The sequence below is a fragment of the Chlorocebus sabaeus genome, chromosome 14 (genome assembly GCF_047675955.1).
Source record: "Chlorocebus sabaeus isolate Y175 chromosome 14, mChlSab1.0.hap1, whole genome shotgun sequence".
NCBI classification, from domain to species: domain Eukaryota; kingdom Metazoa; phylum Chordata; class Mammalia; order Primates; family Cercopithecidae; genus Chlorocebus; species Chlorocebus sabaeus.
In genome coordinates, this window is record NC_132917.1 from 14,577,713 (window position 1) to 14,599,112 (window position 21,400).

The 21,400-nt window shown below is 40.4% G+C and overlaps 1 long non-coding RNA gene across 2 annotated transcripts in view; it reads right to left on the reverse strand.

Moving 5' to 3' along the window:
* LOC119627072 (uncharacterized) overlaps positions 1 to 21,400 on the reverse strand; it is a 316,279-nt gene that overhangs the window by 180,023 nt on the left and 114,856 nt on the right. The window lies entirely within an intron of this gene.

The following is a 21,400-nucleotide window of genomic DNA, read 5'->3' on the forward strand; positions in this document are numbered from 1 at the left end:
AAAGTCCATTAAAACAAAAACAGAAACCTAAAACAGCTCTCCAGGCATCCAGGTTTGAGAATCACATCCTCAGTTGTTTTACATATACAAACTGGAATACTCATGGTCAGTCTGAAAAGTGTTTATTATTCAATTTTATAAGTGAGGAAAGCAAAGCTTTAAAAAGTTAAATACCTTGCCCAAGATCACACAACTAGTGATTGGAAAAGTGAGACCCAAACTCGAGCCTATCTTTTACCAAGCCCATGTGCCTTCTCCTGGGCTGCTTCAGGCAAGGGAAAAAAAATCTCCCACCGTGACAGTGAGGCAGTTCTTGCACTCAGAAGAAGCCATGGAAAATTTTTGCTTAAAAAAAAAGCGGGGGGCGGGGGGGGGGGGGAACAGCTCCTGTTATGTGGCTGGAGGTGGGTGGAAAGCATCTAAACAATTTTCAGAACATGATAACTCTGCTTCATGCTTCAACAGGATAAAAAGGCTAGGCAGAAAATTTACCAAACTTTCAGGAGGAAAAAAAAATCACCTTTGGGCTCAGAACAAGTCTGATACATTCCAGCCTAAAGGGTGAGTCAAAGAACGCTGAAATGTGCTGAGACAGACTTACGATAAAAAGACACTGCAATGAAAACTATGGCAAAGCCGGTGCTGTCGGACAAGCAGGCTGGTCTCAGAGGTCAGATTGGCCGGAAGAAAAATTAAAAGCTCCCTCCAGCCTTCGGTTTCTATGTAGACACTGTTAACTGGCCTTGTCTGGGAAGGAGTTTGTCTCCTTTGCTGACTGAGTTCTACAGGAAACAAAAGTGGGCCTGGTGGGACTTGTTTGTCAGAAAGAATGCTGAGTGCCTTAGTAGACATTTTAGAATGAAGAGCACTTTCTTTATGCCTCTGCATCCTCATAGCTTAGCTCACACATATCAGTGGGAACACACAATATTTGGTTTTCCATTCCTGAGTTACTTCACTTAGAATAATAGTCTCCAATCTCATTCAGGCCATTGCAAATGCTGTTAATTCATTCCTTTTTATGGCTGAGTAGTATTCCATCACATATACATATCACAGTTTCTTTATCCACTTGTTGATTGATGGGCATTTGTGGTTAACCAGCAACCCAGGAAGCCGTAAGTTTTCAAAGTACATTCAAATTCTTTGAAATTAGAAATACTACGGTCTTTAACAAACTTTGGACTTGCAAGTCAGTGCAAAACTAGGTGCTGAGGACAAAGTGGTACGTTTGCTTTTTCGTACATGACATTATGTAGTAAGGTGGTATACAAGCATTTTTTTTCTTGGTAATCAGAGGAATGTCAACAAAGTCTATTTTAATAAGTGAACAATCTCATCTTGACTGACTGACTCATCTGGTGGTTGCAACACGTCCACACATCCCACAAGACCTCTGAAAACACTGAGTGAGTCAGGGAGGACGCAGAAGCTCCAGCGTGAGGGCGTCTGCAGCTGCCTGGGAACAGCAGCCAGGGCAGAGGGAATAGACCCCCACTCCAACCTCATATGCCACTAAAGGGCTCCTGAAGAGTTCAGATGGTTGGCCTCAGAGATTGTGCTCAGGGTGTGCTCAGGGTGTATGGATTTGCTGGGGCTGCTGAAACAAACACCACACCCTGGGAGACTTCCAAAGCAGAAACCTGTCTTGCAGTTCCGGAGGCGGGAAGCCTGAGATCAAGATGTCCACAGCTCATCTCCTACTGAGGCTGTGCGGAAGCCTCTGCCGCAGGAGTCTCCCCTCATCCCGCGGTCATGGCAGTCTTCGGCGTCACTGGCTTCTGCTCCAACACCATGACGACTGCCTTGGTCTTTACAAAGCATTGTCCCTGAGTGTGTGGCTGTCTCCAAATTTCCTATTTCTGGGGACACCAGTCATACTGAATTAAATCTAGTGTGACCGTAAACTGACTTTATATATCTTTATATATCTGTAAAGACCCTATTTCCAAACAAGGTCACATCTGAGGTTCTGAGGGGTAGAACTTCAATATAAGAATTTGGAGGGTACACAATTCAATCCCATAACCATCTGGGACTGTCCTTTCAATCAATTGGCCAGGGGAGCATGTCAACCTCACTAGATAACCACTATCTTAGAGAAGAAGCATGACCCTTTGGTAAACTCATCCCCATCACAGAAAGAAACTAAAACATATGCACACACGAAACATACGCCTTTTTTCCCCTCAGTCCTCTCTTACCCCCCAAGTAGCTCAGCTTTGCTTTGCTCAACCTACTTTCTTAGACCAAAGGAGAAAGTAAAGAAGATTGGCAGGGAGGTGTCTACAGAAGGCAGTTATGAAGGGGGAACATATTCAGGAGGGCATCTGGACCCATCTCTGCTGGCTCCCCACTGTCGCCACAGTAAGAGCCACAGACCACAGTCCCCAAGAGAGGATTTTATATTGAATAATGTTCAAGGTCTGGGAAAGTTTGTTCTTGTCCCTAAAGATGTTTGTTATTCCAAATACCAAATAAAATTGAACACCCATATATAACATGTTTTCCTGTGTAACAAATCCAAAGAAATGGCACCTGCTCCTACAGCCAATTGATGTACATTTAATTTTCTTGGGAAAGGGCACAGCCAAAACCAAAATACATAATGTGTGCACGTAAAACAGCATGGAAGTGTCATGAACTTGATGACTAATAAGGAGGAAAAGGAGAAAATTTACAACTATTATTAAGAGCATCATAAACGTTTGCTCCAAACAAAAATCAGAACCTTTTTTACAAGTTAAAGGTAAATTTCTAGCCAATAAAAAAACATATAAAGAATATCTACAAACTGAGGAGTTTGCTATACACTCTGTATGTGACAAACATTTGTGTTTTGTCCAGGCAGTTACATATGTGGGGGGTGGAGAGTGCTACGCACAATTCTGGGTCATGAACGATCCAGGCTACACATAAGCCAGAGTGATTTTTGAAAATGCAAATCACATTGCCTTCCTAGTCAGCAACTGTGAAGTGTTTCATTTCCATTAAGAATGAAGTCCAAAGCCCTTGCAAACCTGGACCTGACTACTTGACCGCCTTCCACTCCATGGGATTAGGATAAGAAGGAGATGCTTCAGAAGTATAGCCTATAAGAGAACAACAACAGAGGCAAGGGGGCTCTTCTCAATTGATTATAAGAATCTTGATAATAGAAGACTATACCGTCATTACAAAAGGAGTCCAGCAAATGCCTCTTCAAGGGAGACTGCCATGCTTTTCCCACTTCACTCACGAAAGCCAGGATCAGGGTAAGGCAAGAGAGAAGCCCAGGGTGTAAAATTTAAGGAGGTGCTTTCAGAGTACTGCAAGTGCTTCTGTAGATTTCGTATGCTAGGTGCCTCTCTCACCTTACCCTAGCCCCAGTCCCACCATGCATAATAGAAATGCTATAGTTAATTACACTTGATTTAGATCAGCTGCCCTACCATGCACCCAGCTGGCTTCTGACGTAGCCTAGGCCAGCCTCTGTAAAGGGAACAGAGATGAATCAGGACCAGAGTTTGAACTGACAAGCTTATGATCTGACAAGGGATGTGATGTAATTAGCTTGATACTCAGGAGGCCATGACAACTTCCTTTACAGAGGGTCCTTTGTATGTGGGAATGATACAGGAAGAAATTGCTCCATGGGGGTTAGCATGGCTTCCTCTAGGGTATCACATTTGGGAGGGACACTGAAGAATAAGCAAGATTTTGATAGATGAAGCTGGAAGTGGAAAGATTCCCAGTAGAAAGGTGAATGTGAGCAAACATGATTTTTACAAAGGAATATAAAGTAAAATAATGCATGGAGTGTAAAGAAAAGGTTTCAAGGGCATTCTGTGCTTAGCCTGCAAATGCCTGGGCATCATCAAAGTCAAGTCAGCTCTTCAAGCCTGATATTTTTTCTGTCATTTTCTTTCTAATTAGTACAGGAGTTAAGCTCTCAAGGCTTAATTTTACTCCTATGCCTGTGTTAATGACAAGATTGGCTATTAGCTGATGTAAAAACTGATTCTCCTCCACATAGACCATTTAAACTATGCTCTCGGTTAATACCTACATCATATACTAAAGAAGAGTTTCCTCATCCAGACCTAATGACACTCTGAGAAGAAAGGTAACAGACTTCAACACACCGGCCAGGGGATTCAATGCACTAATTAAAATGCAATGCTCCCCAAGCCACCTGGTTTCCAAAGATCAGCAAAGCCAAGAAGTCAATGAGGCTAAAAGTTCAAATTGGCAAGTGGAGCAAGGATCGTGGTCCCAGGAGGGAGGCCCCGGAACAGCTCCAAGCAGCCAGGCAGCTCCCACTTGGAGAGACAAAATGCTTTCCAATGGCTGTGTGTAACTCATAGTAACATAATTTTATTCTTAGAAGCAATTTCCATTACTGGCCCTGTTTATTATCACATTATTTTCTCAATAGCAGCGATAAACACAGTAAACTCTCCCTGTTTGCTCACATTTTTATTACCGCTCACAGTCGTCAGGAAAGGGTAAGCGGTGAAGAATGCGCTCATTACCAGGGATCCCCGGGACCGCTGGCCTCACTGCCAGCCTGCCAGCCCCACCGCGGCCTGGGAGGTGGCCAGGAGCCTGAGGCGACCCCAGGGGCCAGAGAAAAGCAGGTGGAACTATACAGCAGTGCCCAAGCTGGTCAAGCTCACAGCTACCACCAACGAATTTGTTTTAGTCTCTGCATTTGTGGTTTTGACCTAGTATTATATATATAATATATATACACACACACATATATACACATATTATATATAATACACATATATACACATATATATGTGTGTGTGTGTATATATATACCAAAAACGAATATTTGAACATTCTGAAGAGCGGTTGTCAAACTGCATTAGTTGAGGCCTTCAGTGTTATGAAACAAATTTAATGGACCATGACCAGCATTTTGTAAATGAAAGGATTAGAATAGCATGGATGACAGTAGAGTCATCAGTTTGAAATGCTTTTGTTTCGGTTTTGTGTGTGTGTGTGTGTGTGTGTGTGTGTGTGTGTATGGGTGTGTGTGTGAAACCATGATAGTTTCTTACCATAGGTTGATGTCAAAAATGTTTGAGAAACACAATTTATGATTCAAGCCTTCAAAGAAAATGATAGAATCATGAAAGAAAAGAGCAGCTGACCTTAGAATCGGAGATAAGTGGGTCTGAGTCCCGACCTCCCCACTTGCTCACTGTATGACTTCGGGCTTGCTGCCTCCACCTTCAGTCTGCCATCTGAGAGTGAGAGTGAAACACCTGCTTCAGCAGGGCTATTGTGAGAATGTGGCGGGCTAATGTGCACCATGGAAAGAGCAGCGGGTCTGAAATCAGAACCCGTGGGTGTCTGCTCAGCCCTGTGATTCATTAGCCATGATTGAGCGGAACACTTTATCTCTCTCAGCGTCAATCTCATCATCTGTAACATGTGGGTAATGACATCCACCGCACAGGTTTGTTGTGAGGATTAATGAGATAAAAAGATGTGCATGTGCCTTGCAAATGGAAAAGTGCTGTAAAATGTGAGGCTTGTTATTTCTGCTTTATCTAACACTGATGCTGTTCCTAGCGGATTCTGGTGGTCCTATCTCAAAAGCTACTGGTGAAGGCCACAGCCAGGTGTAGCCTGTCGTGTGCGAAGGTGGAAGCATCAATGAGTAACAGGGCCTCAGACAGAAAACCAGAATGTTGAGGACTCTCCCTGAGCCTTCCTCTCCCCTCTAAGGACCTGAAGGACTTCAGATGTGCTTCAGGGCACTCCTGTCGATAGGAAAATGAGGCCTTTCCACAAGGAGATAAACTGCATGTCAGGCAGAGGCAGCCCTAAGACCCCATTCTGAATGTGTCAGATGATACAATTACAATTTATTCTCTTTGCTGACGCAGCCTTTTAAAAATACATTCCAGTCTGGTTTCAACAGAGCCGTGGGAGCCTTACTGAATACCAGGGCCTTCCACACACCATTTCCAAATAACGATTCCAGGGGTGCTCTGAGGAGAAACTGTCAGTTGGCCTGGTGGCACTTGGTGGTGTGTTCTTAAAAGTGGTGTGACTTTTCTGAAAAGCTCCTTGGTGGCTATAAGAACACACCTAGTTTCAGAGCATTTGCCTGTGGAAACCAGAAAGCTTGGCCCTCCGGAGACTGAAATTCGTCTTCTGTAGAGGCAGGGGACATTTCTCATACTTTGTTATGCTTAAGAATTTCCCCAGGGTGTTATGAAGTTTCAAGGATCCTGAGTCTCATTCCCCAGACGTTCTAGTTAAGGTGAGGCCAAGGACTCTGCAGGACTGCTAAGTATCCGTAGGTGCCTGAGAGAGAGATGCAACAGAAACCAGTCCCCAAAAAACACTATAAATTACTGTCAAATCATCAATCTGAGCCTGCGTCATCAACTGCAAATTGGAACAATGCTACTCCCTGTATGTCTCTGTCACAGGGCTATGTGGGGGCCAAATGAGAATACTAATTTGTAAATTGCAAAGGGCTGTAAAAGATGTTTTTTATGGTTAACCAGATAGCTATGTAACTCAGAGCAGAAAGAATCACAGGACAAAAATCATGTTTCCAGGTGGTCCCAAGCTATAAAAAAAGAAAAACAAATTTTCTTGAAAACCGAATAAGATAATGGAAAGACCAGACCAAATTTATGCAATTTCTCATTCATTCAGTTGTCTGATTCTTACTGAATTTGCCCTAACTTCTTTATATTTCAGACCCAAGGGGCAGTGCTTATTTTCAAAGACAGGCTAAAATAGCATATCTATAGCCCCCATGAAGAATTGCAAACATCAAAAACTCTTTACATGTGCAAACATTTGCTGGTAAAATACATGAGGGCTGAGGACTCAATCTTCAGAAATCATGACATGGATAATACTGGGTCCCCAGTGAAGCCCTAGAACTGAGACTATCATAGTTGGAAGGCCCCCAAAGTCCCTTAAATATGAGAAAACCAAGACCCAGAGAAAGTCACAGCATCAGAGTTACAAAATCCATGTCATTTGACTCCCATGTCACTGGCTTCTCATTCCAGCAAGCCCTGATAATAAACATGTATTGGATGTCCACCATGTTTTTTGAGTATGCACTTGGGATTTGAGGTTAAGTAGGATATAGTCCTTGTCTTAAAGGACCTTATAATCTAAGTAGGGACGTAAGAAAAATAAATCCAAAGGTAATGAATCAGAGTAGAAAGGATATGAACTAGTGTTGCATGAGGCAAGTCAAGGTCTGGGCTGGACTTTGAAGTCTGTGACCCGGAAGAATCGGGGAGTCATGCCGGCCAGGCAAAAACAACTGGGGGCTGCTCAGGAATCAGTGAGACAACAGGGGTCTCCAGAGACCAGGACACGGAGGAAGGAATGGCTGGAAAGAAGGCTGGGTTAGATTACAATGAGCCTGAAACATTGTAGGAGGTCACTTATCTGGTGGAAGAATTTAGATTGCATGGGAAGCTATTGAAGATTTTTGAGCAAGGAAGCAACAGAATATTATAGAATCATGAAATGAGAGAGCTGAAGGGAATCTCAGCAGTGCTTCTCAAATTTTGCCTTGTATTGTATCACCTGAGGTTACTGCACATCCTGATTCTGCAGTCAGAAGTCGGACCTGGGATTCTGCATTTCTGAGATCTCAGGTTTTGCCATGCTGCTGGTCAGTAAACCACACTTTGAGGGGCAAGATTAGTGTTCAGTCTAGCCCAGTGGATTCTTATTCTGGCCACATACTGGCATCGCCTGGAGAGCTTCACAAAAACTGCCAATACCGATGCCCTGCACTGAAAAACCACCTAAATCAAAATAGTTGAGGTAACTTGGACAAGTATCATTTTAATACTCATCAGTGATTCCAGTGTGCAAAAGACATAAGATTCTAATTTCCAGTTCAACTTCTGATTGTTGTAGAAAAAAAGAGCCAGAATAAGAAAATGACCTGCACAAGATCACTGATTTCAGGGAAGAGACTAAAAAAGGATCACGTTCCCTGGTCCGTGTTCAGAAGCTTCCCATTATATCTCACAAACTTTAGCGCATCATTCTTAAAAACTTATTCAAAAAAATGGCAGGAAGCTACAAATCTTATTTGAAGAATTTTTCTGGCAATGGTTTTTGGTGACATTCTTTGAGGCTATTCTTATGTATTGGCCTTTAGGATTTTAGATTAACAAGTAAAGGAAAAATCCCTATGAACTCCCCTTTCCATTCTGGGAGCCCTATGCTTCTATAACAAAGTGTATATGAAGTTTAATAAGGAAAACTGCTGTGTTACAGGCCGGCTAGGCACTGTACTCCACAATAGCAACGCAAATCAATGAAAATGGAAAGCAGCTGGTAACTGAAGTTTTCATTTAGGAAACATAAAAGTGAAAATTTGGCCTTTTGATTTTTGTTTCCCCTCATTCCCCAGAGGCAGCATTGCCCTGGGGAAAGAACAGTGGACTAGAGTTGTACTCCTGGATTCTACAGCTCACCTTGACCTTGGTCTTGGCAAGAAACTGCAATTTTGAGTCTCTGTTTTACCATCAGTGAAATAAGGGGGCGGAATGAGATGATCCCTATTCTTTCTACTCAGAACTGCTACAAATCTAAGTAAAATACAATGCAATTGGGGGAAAAGGAAGCAATAACTTAAATTAGGGGGAAAAAAAGTCAACAGAGTAATTAAAAGTGAACAAAAAAACATAGTGAGAAAGTAAACTTCATTTCTGGTTGAAACACTGCTTGTTACTTATCTAATATCCAATTTCTCTTTCTTCCTTATGATCAAAACTCAGTTATGCTTCAGAGAGTCATGGACCAAGCTAAAAAATACATTTCTCAAACTCCCTTGCAACTAAGATGGAACATGTAACACAACTCTGACCAATGAGACATAAGCAGAAATCCGCTGAAATGTTATGGGGAAGTTTTGTTTTCTTAATTTAGATGCTACATCCTCCTCACCCTTTTGGTTTCTTAATTCTTCTCCCAGCATGGAACACATTTATAAATTTCCAATCCATGGCATCTTCAAATGCTTCCAAGTAGCTATTATCTACTAATGCCTATAAACCTAAAACATGTACAACAAAATTGTTGCAAGACCATTGTGATTTTCCTATAGGGATGATCCATCAAACTCTCCAAGCCAACTAAGTCACCACTAAACGCTAGCTCAATGATTCATCGAATGACAAATGTGTTAAATTACTGATTTATTTTTAAGAAGTTTCTATTAACCAACCAAAATTGATAACAGTTTTAGTTCAAAGATGGTTAATGTAGGCTGGGCACGGTGGCTCACGCCAGCACTTTGTGATGCCAAGGCAGGCGGATCACCTGAGGCCAGCAGTTCAAGACCAGCCCGACCAACATGGTGAAACCCTGTCTCTACTAAAATACAAAAATTGACCAGGCTTGGTGGCGGGTGCCTGTAATCCCAGCTACTAGGGAGGCTGAAGCAGAAGAATCACTTGAACCTGGGAGGCAGAGGCTTCAGGGAGCTGAGATCATGTCACTGCACTTCAGCCTGGCTGACACAGTGAGACTCCATCTCACAAACAAAAAACAAAGATGGTTAATGTGAAGTATAATTTTGGATTATAATTTCTCATATATTTTGAATTCAGCTGTCATGGAGATCACACATGTTAAATGTTTTATTTAGGGTACCTTCTTTTCACTGAGTATATTTTCAATCCAGTTTCTACTTCATTGATTTACTGACTTGATTTTATGATTGAGGGAAAACAGGTGGAACCTGAGAGTGCACCAAGATTGGGAATATTTCAGTCATTTATCTGCACATAATACACACCCACCAAATCAGTACATACACACGTATCTTACACAAACACATACACACTCAAGCCAACGTGTCCACAGACCTGACTTGCTTAATGAGGCTGGCATATAATAAACCATGCAAAAGTAACTCAATTTTTAAAATTATACATAAATCATACGATACCAATGGAAATAGTGATAGAGACACAACACATCAGTAAATAGTATTCTGTCTTGATAAGTGGAGGTCATTTGCAATGAGAAGTACAGTGCCATTTTACTCTGTATCATGAATGATTTGCAAAGACTATCCAAGAATAAAGAACAACCTCTGTCTCTGCAAGGACATGGGCATATATGTGTCTGAGTACTGCACGTTCAGTATAATGAGTGTGTGAAGTCACCTGTGAAAAATCATTTCTAAGCACAAAATCCTGGTGTGTACAACTGCCTGCTTCCTCCTCGACTCAAAAAAGCAAATCTATGTTCTGAGAAAAGTGGGAAAGGCAGAAGATTGGATTTCAAATGTGCTAGGAGAGAGAGTCCACCCATTCATTTACAAAATCCTTGACATTCATGCTACACAATAAAAGGAAATTCAGCATTTATAAAATGTTATGCCAAAAAATGCACAGAACATTGGGCTAGTCTCAGTAAAACATGAATAGTTGCCATAAACTTTCTAAGTGGTTAATAAAAGAGATTTTTTTGTAGACTAAGTATTATGTGAATAGGCCCTTCAGTAAATTCCTATATTGGCCATTTGTTATAATAGAATTGGGGTTGGGACAATTAATCATTCCAAGGTAGACAAGTTAACTATTCAGCAAGCTGGTCTATGACTTATCCTCAGTGAAGTAACCTAGGACGTCCAGTATCTTGCAGCTAGCATTATTAACAGGTTATTTTTAAGCATTATAGACATTTTAAATTATTAAGTATGGCACTATTTTTAAAATTATCATTCATTCATGAAAACAAAGCCATTATTTGATATATCTGGTGCTGAGGCTTTTAGCTAATTAAGATTACCTCATGGACTTAATATCAGCTTAACAATTCTCCTAAGTTACATTTTTAAAATCCTTAACTAAAAAATAAGTTATCTCCTTTATTGCTCAGGTCCTATATTTGATCTTCTCTGTGTTACACACCATTCTTTTCCCACAGAACCTACATTAGAGCTGTGACTTCACTTTAAGGGGAGGCATTTAATAATGATATAAAGATTTCTGTTTCTAGCTGTAATTGTTTTAAGTTCACATTTAATGTAGCATTGTCATCAAGTACACTTATTTGAATATGATCTTTGAAAGGTGAGACACATGTATTTATTTTGGAGAGGTCATGGAGACTGCGGTCTCTTTCTATGCATACCGACACTGTGTTCCGCCTGCACTGTGTGTGTGTATGTGTGCATGGGAGAGTGCAATGGTAAAGTAGCATTATGGTTGATTCCAAACTGAAAATGAATCTCCCAATGTTCGAAAACAAAATCCGTCACACTTCCTGTATTATGCCGTTAGCACCCTCCCTACATGTAGCAGCTCAGGCGTTTCTGTTTAAACATTTTATACCCACTACCTTCTGGCTACGCCATTATGTAAATGTCAAGAAGGAGGAGATTACAAATCATCAGTCATCCATCCCTTTATCCTCCAGTACTTCAACTGCTGCACGGTTCTCCCTACTTTAAGTGTTAATCCTTTATCGTCCTCGGGCCTCATCTTTCTAAATTTAAAATCCAAATTTGTCACTGCCCTACATAAAAACCTCTAATGAATCCCCTTCTCCTATAGGATAGAGGGCAGACTCCTTAAAATGGCAAACCGAGGCATGCCTAACCCTGGCCTTCATACCCCCTGACATCACACTGACCTTCTTATATCCGCACCTGCTGCCTGCTGTCTTAGTGCCTTTGCCCAACTGGGTCCCTATCCCTGAAGTGGCCATTCCCATTTCTGTAGGGTGCCTCATATTCTTTGGAGGTTAAGCAAGTCACCTCCCCAGCAGAACTTCCCAGAGCAGAATTTGGCATTCTCATAGTATGTACTTATGTGATGGTTAAAAGAGGACCTGTATTAAAACCCCAGCCACACAAAGCATAAGACCTTATGTGTTTCACTTAACTTTATCTAGGTGTCTAGGTGTGCTCTTTAAAATGAGAATAATAATAGTAACTAACACATAGTTATAAAAAGTAAATGATAATACTGTCAAATACATGTTTTTTCCCCAGATATTAGACTGAATCAATCACCATCGCAACCATATCTAACCCAGATCCTAGCATCTGTGGCTTCCAGGTTAAGATATCTAGTTTATAAAGAATCTTAGATGAGAAACTATTTTTTGATAACTTCTTTTAGGTTTTTTTTTTTGATTCAGGGAGTATATGTGCAGAACTGTTACCTGGGTATATTGTGTGAAGCTGAGGATTTGTTACCTGGGTATATTGGGTGATGCTGAGGATTTGTTACCTGGGTATATTGGGTGATGCTGAGGATTTGTTACCTGGGTATGTTGGGTGATGCTGAGGATTTGTTACCTGGGTATGTTGGGTGATGCTGAGGGTTTGTTACCTGGGTATGTTGGGTGATGCTGAGGATTTGTTACCTGGGTATGTTGGGTGATGCTGAGGATTTGTTACCTGGGTATGTTGGGTGATGCAGAGGGTTTGTTACCTGGGTATATTGGGTGATGCTGAGGATTTGTTATGTGGGTATATTGTGTGATGCTGAGAATTGTGAATGTTCCCATCACCCAGGTACTGAGCATAGTACCCAACAGTTAGTTTATTAAACCCTTGTTCACCTCCCTCCCTCCCCACTCAAGTAGTCCCCAAATAAACTGTTTCTAAGACACCATTATAAGCTCTGTTCTGCTGGGCACAAAACTTACATAGTCACTATCATGGCCATTGTTACCCCTGGGTTTTGCAGGCTACACAATTCATGGCCAACCATACAGATGCTCCCTCAGAGGTCACAAGGAAGCCTGCAATGCTTACATGCTATAGTTTGACCATGCCCAGGTAGACCTAGACATAGCCACTGTGGGGGTCTGGAATGTACACGTGAGCAGCTAGTGGTAAAGGTTTTAAGCTCCCTGCCCCCAGGCAGGTGGTGCATACACCACAGATCCTTGCTAGAGTATCCTTAGTGAAAGGAGTATGGTCCTCACACACACTGTGTCTTTTGCTTTTTCTAAAACTTCCACAGAACTTGGCCAAAACTCTATTAGGTCAGATGCAAACCCAGCTTTTATAATTAGCCTACCCAAAGCCTCTGTTGTATGTGGCTCCTTCTTATTCTTGTTTAAGTTTTAAATTATGCTTCACTCAGCATTGAGTACAGAGTGCCCTGTAAATGCTAACTAACATTAATATTGTTATAGATTGTAAGCTCCTTGGAAGTAGAAACTATGTCTTTTTTCATCTTTTTTTATTTCAATACAGTGTTTTACACAATATTTGGTACCTAGAAAGACCTCAATTAACATTACTTGAGTGAAATTAGCAATTGTGTAACAACTTGTAATACATAAAGAACTTGTACATTCATCCTCTTATTTTCACAATTATGCTGTAACAGAATTCATCTTATTTTCTACTTGAGACCTGAGACGTCAGGAAGGAATATGGCTTGCCAAGGCTATGGGATTAATGGCAGAACCATAACTCAAACCCGTGTGTTGTTTTCTTTGTTGTTTTTTTTTTTTTTTTTTTTTTTTTTTTTTTTTTTTTTTTTTTAATACTTTAAGTTCTAGGGTACATGTGCACAATGTGCAGGTTTGTTACATATGTGTACATGTGCCATGTTGGTGTGCTGCACCCATTAACTCATCATTTATATTAGGAAGTATATCTCCTAATGCTATCCCTCCCCCCATCCCATCCCCACAATAGGACCCAGTGTGTGATGCTCCCCTTCCTGTGTTCAAGTGATCTCATTGTTCAATTCCCACCTACGAGTGAGAACATGCGGTATTTGGTTTTCTGTTCTTGCGATAGTTTGCTAAGAATGATGGTTTCCAGCTGCATCCATGTCCCTACAAAGGACACAAACTCATCCTTTTTTATGGCTGCATAGTATTCCATGGTGTATATGTGCCACATTTTCTTAATCCAGTCTGTCACTGATGGACATTTGGGTTCATTCCAAGTCTTTGCTATTGTGAATAGTGCTGCAATAAACATACGTGTGCATGTGTCTTTATAGCAGCATAATTTATAATCCTTTGGGTATATACCCAGTAATGGAATGACTGGGTCAAATGGTATCTCTAGTTCTAGATCCTTGAGGAATCGCCACACAGTTTTCCACAATGGCTGAACTAGTTTACAGTCCCACCAACAGTGTAAAAGTGTTCCTATTTCTCCACATCCTCTCCAGCACCTGTTGTTTCCTGATTTTTTAATGATTGCCATTCTAACTGGTGTGAGATGGTATCTCATTGTGGTTTTGATTTGCACTTCTCTGTTGTTGTTTTGGATTTCAACTGGATGGTCTTTTCACTACTCCATCACTTGTTTAATGTGCTCGCTAATTTTGACATTGCAATGTTGCTCACAGGTAGGTACTGCCCAAAGAGAGCCTCTGCTTTTCCTGTCTCACAGGTAACTCTACTGGAATTTCCTACCCTCAGAAAATCCTATACAGCAATAATCCAGTTATAACTAATCCATAAACTTTACTAGAAAGCAAGCTAAAGGAAACATAGAAGCCACTGTCTGCAAAAAGAAATAGTCTGAAGTTACTTCTATCAAGTCCATTGCCAGTAATCTCAGCTGAATTTCTGGAGGAACATATGTAATTGGATAGATAGTTTCCAAGAACATTCAAAGTTTTAACACTCCCAGCATTTAATATATAGGAGTATGTTATTCTTTCAGTAAATCCTGACAGTGTTAAAGTTTCAGATGATGAATGGATACAATGAAAACATCTCTGAATGCCCCTTGTCATTTTTATTACTTACCCACTCAAAGAAGTTCCAGTCAAGTTATTATTTTGCAGATACTAAATATCCACAGATACTAAAGGTTCTAAAAACCCATGCCTCATTCTCAAGAACGTTCTTATAATTTAGACACAGCTCTTTATTAAATGTATAAAGGTGCAAAATTTATAAAGCTCATAAAAGCCTTCCATGCTCCCTGTGTGTCTGACTTGCCCTCTCCATACATGCCACATCGATGCTGTTTTGCATAGTGGAGCCATGTAAAAGGCAACCCAGATAGTTTAAATATTTGTAAAGCCTCATTTAAAAGAGGGAAATGAATCTTTCCGTGTATCTAACTGGTGACCTTCTAAGAAGTAAAATAAAGGCAGCCAGCTCCCTTCACTCTTACATACAGCTCAGAAGGGTAGTAAAGGGACCACAGAACAGAATGAAAAAGATTGCTGGCAGTTGTTTCTTCAGGTGATGACTTTTTTCCTCCCTATTAGCATCTTGACAGAATATGGATTACAGATCAATGAGAGGCATGGCTATAAGGTCAAGACAAAACTGCCAATAAAGGAACAGGCCACTTGATAAGAAATTATGTGACTGTCCTCAGAAGTGGATGGGAAAGGCGGTTACCCCTCAACTACTCCTCCTGAAGACACACTCCAAGGGCCCTAGATGAATCTTCTTATACTCTTTTGGGGAGAGAATTGCTGTTGCTATATTGGTCCTAGATAATTTATTCAGTGAGAAGACTGATGTATGTGAAACCATTATTTTAAATAAAGTCTTTATGTTTTCAGGTGCAGAGGGTTGTAAAAGTTCTTTGTAAATTATAAACTATTAAATGAATTAAGAATAAGTATTACTATAATAAGAAGAGTGTTTCTGCTTCCCAGTTTCCCACTGTTCCCTGCAAATGGGAAAATATATCTTCACAGTTTTCCCTCCCCCCTCATTGAGACTAGTGAAGTAAAGAAGCCCACACTGAGAATTTGAGCTGGTGCAAGTACAAGGTAAAACTATAAATCAAAAGGATGCTCCTGGTCTTTGCATAGCTAATGAAGAGTTACTGGAGATCAGTGAGAGCTGCTTTGAATGACATTATTAAGAACCCCATGTCATATGTTGAAGTGGATCCCTTGTCATAGATCAATGCATGTCAGGAAAAGGGAGAAGGAGAGAAAAGAAATGAAAAGTGCTTCATAATTTAAATAGTACCATCCTTGGGAGCAAGACTAATCCTTGTAGATGAACAAACTTTAGGAAAGTATTTCTCTTACATGTATTTGGACTGCATTGTCTCTGATAATTATTATCTGTCCTGAGAGTAATGTGTGCACATGTTGTGGGTTGAGTCCAAAGTTTACCCGCATGAGACCAGAAGGCCCCAAGAAGAATGAGGGTGTGTATATTCGTTTCATACTGGTAGAGACACATGAAAATGACCAGTCGTGGGGTACAAACACCTACCCAGAGCTGTCCTACAGAAGTTCCATATGGTATTGATCTTGATAAAGCATCTTGAGCTTTGGGAAATACGTTCTGTTGTATACAGACGGGATGGCTCTGCTGAGGTGGATGGAGGAGGATGGAGCTAGACAGAGACCAAATCCCTGTAGATGGGCAGGGAGTTTCCCTGGCGAGGTATGAAATCCACACCATGAAGAATAAAGAGAATGAATATTTCTCTGGAATGTTATTCTAAAACAAGACCCCTGTACATGATATTTTCCTTCCTTTGTTGCTGAAAACAATCTATTTAGTATCTAACATTAAGGGTCTTATTCTCAATGTTGAAATACCCCTAATTATCCCCAAAGTAAAAGTCTTTGATAGCGTAGCACACATGTATCAGTAGAGTTATATAGAGTTAAGAGCCAGGCAGTAAGGGAAAGGGGGTCTTCTACATAAAGTGTATCTGAAGTCAGTATGGTAGCACCAATATCCACTGGAAAGAAAAGAGTGGTCCAAAGTTCTAGGTATTGGGCATGAGAAAGTAAACAAAGGCTCAAAGCAACAAGAGCAAAGATGCATTGATATTTCTACAAAGAGGCAGCTACCTCAGGGACAACTCCTGAGCAGACACAGAGGCATAGTTCCCATCTCACAAATACTCTAGAGGAAGCTTTACCTTTTTTCCATTATTATTAGTTGTTATGATTCTGATTGTCATTAAATTATTCCATAAATATTTATGCAATTGAATAAATGGAATAATTTATTTACTCTACCAATATTTACTGAGTGCTGAGTCTCAGGATATACAATACTTGCCCCCAAACATGTACATATATATATTCCCATCTGCACACCCATGCACATGTATTCCCATACCTGCCCATATAGAAGTATGTTTGTACACACTGATACATGTACACATGTATGCAGAGTCACCCAATGTACACACACACATCCAGGAGGATACACACTGCACAGACTTAGAAGATCAGACATAAGCTACAGTGTTGATGTCTTCAGATCTCAGAAGTTTGCCCAGGTAGCCCTGGCAAAGGCAGACCCTCTTGGCTTCGTGGATGCTGACTCCTCCCAGTTATGTGCTCTGGCTCCGAGCACACCTGCAAAGCAACAGCCCTACTTGCTTTCCTTTCCTGAAAGCACCAGGGACCTCCCAAGGGGAGTTCTGAGCCAGAATCTTTTACTTCAAAGGGACAGGAGCCATTTGTCAGATACCTAGGTCTTGGGCTAAAGATTGCTAGGTCAGTTTCAGTCCCTGTGAAATTTCACCTCCATCTTCTGCCTTATGCTTTCCGTGTATCCCACGTTGTCCGTTACTTGGCTGGCTGTTGGAGCACACAGAGAGAGCATTCTTCTGAGGGTTGTTAAGGCACAAGAAAAACCAAAAAGAAATAAAATTGCGTGGATGAAGAATGCTAAATATAAAAGCAGATAAAGACTCACATGGAAGAGAGAAAGGAAGCCCTGAATAGTAGGTGAAGAATAAAATCAATTGTCAAGGGACATGATGGAGTAGAGACAAAGGATTAGAACACTGAGCAAGTCAAATCCAAAGATTAGGAATCTCAGCTGGTAAATGTTGAGAAAGCAGTGGGAGAGTCTGTTCCTTGCATTCACAACCTGGTGTTTCTTGCCAAGCAGCTTATTGAAAACTCCAATGAGCACACCCAGCTAAATAGAATAAAAGGCGTTTTAAATTGTACATTTAAAACACAAATTTAAAGGTAAGCATTAAAAAGAAATCAAAATATACATAGGTAGCCAACAGGTTTCACGTTCTCATATGTGTATGTATTGGACATCTAGAAGACCAGATTGGATATCTGGCTGAAATGTTTTGTTTTTCCTTGAGTTTTGGGGCCACATAAGTCCAGCCTGGGTATGTACTTGTGCACTGAGAAAACCCGGTAAATGGTAAACCAGAACAATCAACGAGAAATAAAACAGATGGGGTTTCTAAAAGAAATGAACAAATGACAAAAATTGAGGCTTTCTCTTGCAACACACAAAAATTAATATATTACATTTCCATGTCCTTTTTTGGTATTTTTCTTCCTGTTTTAGGGAACAGAAACATTTTATCTTAGACATTTTTGTAAGTACAGGCTAATTGTTTCCAGCTCAACTTCCCTATATTTGGAGGATTTTCACAATGACAAAACCATTCTCTATTTTTCAGTCTCTTTCTTTTCTTATATAATGAAAATGTTGGTGATCTGCGGACATGTATAATCAATGAGGTTATCAATATGATAGTAAAAAAAGAAATTGTTTTGTTACCTTCAAAATAGTCTGTACTCATTATTACATAATTAGCAAATAAAATACTTACCTGCAATTAACATGAATAAGGAATAAATAGGAGCATTTTGAAATTAGCTATCAATATGCTTAGTTTAAGTTCTTTTTTAAAATTTAACCCGTTTAGAACCTTTTAATACTTACTACCCATTACCAGAGATAGTTGAGTACAATTTGACTCAGTCAATAAAGCTATTTAAGACTATGGACTAATTGCAAAAAATGTTGAAGATAATATAACGATTTATAAATATTTTTATATTAATAGTAAACCAACCAGGATTTATTCCCTGCTCTTTACTTCAAAATACTTCATAGAGTGGAGTCCTATAGAAGCCAAGGGAAGGATGTATTGGTTTACAAAACCAAACACCATAGAATGCAAGTCAGATAACTTCTGAAAAACTCTCCATGATCTGGGAAATAGGAGATCCTTGGCATTCCTTTCTGCAAGACATGTCGAAGGAATGAAAAGAGCAAGATCTAAGTTACTTAAGGTTAAAGACTAAGAGCTGGGTAGGTAGAAGCTGAGAGTAAATAAAGGGAAAATCTCCTTCTGGCTGTACCAGTTAGCAAAGCCTAGGTGACACTATGACAACAAATAACCTCTAAGCATCAGTGGCTTCCTGTAGATTTGTTTCTCACTTATGCTACATGTCCACCACGGGTCGGATGGAAAGTCTCGTAATCAAACACAGGTAGCTGAGCCCACAGAGTCTCCATCTCAGCATATTCATTCACAGTCTCCACGGTAGGGACAAACAAGATGGGGCCAAAGCACAGCAATTTAAACCTTCAACCTGGGAAAGACACCACTGCTTCTCCCACATCAAAATAAGAATGTCCTACCCTTTGCATTTTGTGCCTGCTTTAGAGTTATTAGCCCTGGAGGCCTTAAATGTATAGATGTGTATTCACATGCGTTTCCATCAGTAGGTTATGCTTCCTTGAGGGTAAGAAGTCTGCTAATCAACTTTTTCTCATTCCAGTGCCTACCAAGATGTCTGTCCAATTGCATACATCTAGGTTTATTTTAATGCAAAATTGCTGGGTCTCTTTGTTTTTTTCTTCTTAAGTAATTTCACACAGATTAGGGGCCCAGCTACAGAGCTGACAGATGGCATTGTGTATAATCAGCAGACATCACAGAATTTGGAATGTCGGAGAGAATTGTCCTTACGCAATCAACGGACTGAGACAAGGCCTTCATGGATATAATCCTGACAGTTGCTTACGCAGAGTGTCCCATCCCATCTTTAAATCCACCCCCATTCCCAGCCCTACTCCCAACTCCCAGGAGTCTTGGTTTACTGCCCTGGAGAAAACCAATCTATGAATCAGAGAATGTCAGCTCTGGCAGGGATCTCAAAATGTCCCTAATCCTTATGTTTCTAAGGAACTTAGAGTTCAGCGAAGATGATCTGTCACTAGAATCAAATGAGATCACCCTAAGGGAAATCCTACTGCATGTCAACCAATAAATTACCTGTTCTACACACATTATCACATTCTCTTCTATAAACAAACCCATGAGGTATGTGTTCCCAGCACTTGCCGGGGAAAAATAAAAGCTCCAAAATTGAATTTTCTCCATTATAACATTTCCTCACACAACTTCTCTTAAACTTTTAGCTCATACTACAGCTAGTCTTCTGGCAAGTAATAAATTAAATAAAAATTGGGTTGCTTTATATCATACCTGTTATCAAGTGTCTCTACTCAGCCGGGCAGGCTCACCCTTTATGTTGTATATACTAGATAAACCTAGGTGATTTTTATCAGACTTATATGTGATTTCTTTAAAATATGTGGCCTTCTCATTTGAGATTCAGAAAGGTAATAACTATAGAAATAAGTAGACAAAATAAGACTTTTTTTCTAGAGAATGTTTTCTGTTGGTATCCAGGAATACATAATTTCATTGCATTTGGGAGAAAGCGCCCACGTTTCCTGTTGCTGCACTATACAAACAAAGTTGGGAACCTTGCTCCACTCAAGCTCTTTATTTATAGATGAGGAAAGCAATACTTAGAGAAAAGAGGGGACTTACCCTAAGCTACAAAATAATTTAGTGACAGAGGCAAGACTAGAACTCACTCAACTCATTCCCTTAAATCCACATTTAGTGCTCTTCACTCCCACAACACCAAAATGGCGCACCCATGCTTAGGTCCTGGAATCCGGGTTCTCTTAGTTAGTGACTATTGTTAGTGTGCAGTAACAAGTTATGCAAATTTGAATTCTGAAAAGGCCATCAGGAGGCGGAGGTGCCTCAATAGAACAATTTCTCTCTAAATATACACTTAACGTTTACAAGGAGAAATAAAAAAAAAAGAAAAATAAATGCCCAAGTGGCAGGGGATTCCCATTAGTGCCTAGCAGGAATGTACACCAAACAAATTCACGTATTTTGTTGTCATTACTGTTATGATGTGTATCTGTGGGCCAAGTTCAAGAGCCATCATCATCAACAGGTATGGGTGGAGCACCTACTCCAGCAAGACACCTACCACCTGCAGCAGGAACTACAAATAGAAGTAGTTGGGATCAGGGACAAGGAGGTAGAGCTATGTGCCACTCTAAGAAAAAAAACAACTTTTAACTCTTTTCCAATTCATCCAAATCCCTCGAATTGATGAACCAGACAACTCACCACCCACCACTGAGAGTGACATATGAATGAACTAAAAGTTCTAGGGAAAAAATGGAAACAATTTCTAGGTCTTGAGATCAAATCCCAGCTGCATTTTTCAGATGTGTAACCTAGGGAGTTATCCGAACTCTAAATTTCAGTTATTTCTCTGTAATTTGGAGATTATGAGATGTAAATGAGATGGCACAGGTAAGGCAGCAGCACGTGGCAGGTGTTCAGAGATTAGTCACCTACTAATTGCCTCTACCCCAA